At 43.5% G+C, this 1,227-nt stretch overlaps 1 pseudogene across 1 annotated transcript; it reads left to right on the forward strand.

Moving 5' to 3' along the window:
* Nucleotides 1-314: 314 nt before the first annotated feature.
* Nucleotides 315-823, forward strand: LOC116098223 (annotated as a pseudogene). Its single transcript, XR_004121748.1, has one exon. The product of XR_004121748.1 is annotated as a 40S ribosomal protein S12 pseudogene (transcript).
* The last annotated feature ends 404 nt before the right edge of the window (nucleotides 824-1,227 follow it).

Raw genomic sequence — 1,227 nt, forward strand, 5'->3', positions numbered from 1 at the left:
GAAGGACAGGTATCAGGAACCAGAGCCCTGAGGCTCTGAGTTCCTAGAACTGGCTATTTTATTTTTCTGGCTGGCTACAGTGGCCTTCCATGTCCTTTTAGGTAAAGGTTATACCCCATACATTTGTATTACATGCCCTCATTTTAAATTCTAAGATTCTCCAGCCTTTCAGTTCCAGGACAACCACGGCTATACTGAGAAACCGTCTTGAAAAGCAAAACAAACGAATGAAGAAAAAAAAACCACACACAAATAAAAATTAATAAACCGTTCATTTGCACAATTAGATACTATTTAAAAGAAAGTGAGCTTTTCCCCTACCACCGCCAGCTTGTGCGGAGGCGGAAGCTTGTGTGCGTTCAAGATTTGGTGTTACCCGTAATCCACCGCCATGGCCGAGGAAGGCATAGCTGCTGGAGGTGTAATGGACGTCAACACTGCTCTTCAAGAGGTGCTGAAGACCGCCCTCATCCACGATGGCCTAGCACGTGGCATATGCGAAGCTGCCAAAGCCTTAGACAAGCGCCAAGCCCATCTCTGTGTGCTTGCATCCAACTGTGATGAGCCCATGTATGTCAAGCTGGTGCAGGCACTTTGTGCTGAGCACCAAATCAACCTGATAAAGGTTGATGACAACAAGAAACTAGGGGAATGGGTAGGCCTCTGTAAAATCGATCGGGAGGGGAAACCACGGAAGGTGGTTGGTTGCAGTTGCGTAGTGGTTAAGGACTATGGCAAAGAATCTCAGGCCAAGGATGTCATCGAAGAATACTTCAAATGCAAGAAATAAATAAAACTTTGGCTCATTAAAAAAAAAAAAAAAGTGAAACTTAAAACTCAATCCTTCCTAATAATTTTAATATATATTTTTTGTCTTTTGTGGTTATTCACACTACTGTACTTACATGCAGGAACAGTTGCAGAGTCCTTCTACTCACCTTTTTCAATCTCATTCAGGGACATCCAGTGGGTAGCCTTGGCTATGGTGGGAATGTTTACACCACAGAAATTAACAAGGTAAAACTGAATCCCACCTCAACCATTGTCAAACACTACCCATGCGAACAGCCTGAGTCTTAGGGGTTCTGCTGTTATGATATGGTGAGCTCAGGGACAGCCAGACCCCAGCCAAATGTCGGCATTTTACCCACTCAGGTTTGTGTATTTCAGGTCTCCTAACCATCCCTTTTAAATTTCATCCTTTTGAAACTAACCCACTGAATTAAA

This window comes from Mastomys coucha, unplaced genomic scaffold (genome assembly GCF_008632895.1).
Source record: "Mastomys coucha isolate ucsf_1 unplaced genomic scaffold, UCSF_Mcou_1 pScaffold20, whole genome shotgun sequence".
Taxonomy (NCBI): domain Eukaryota; kingdom Metazoa; phylum Chordata; class Mammalia; order Rodentia; family Muridae; genus Mastomys; species Mastomys coucha.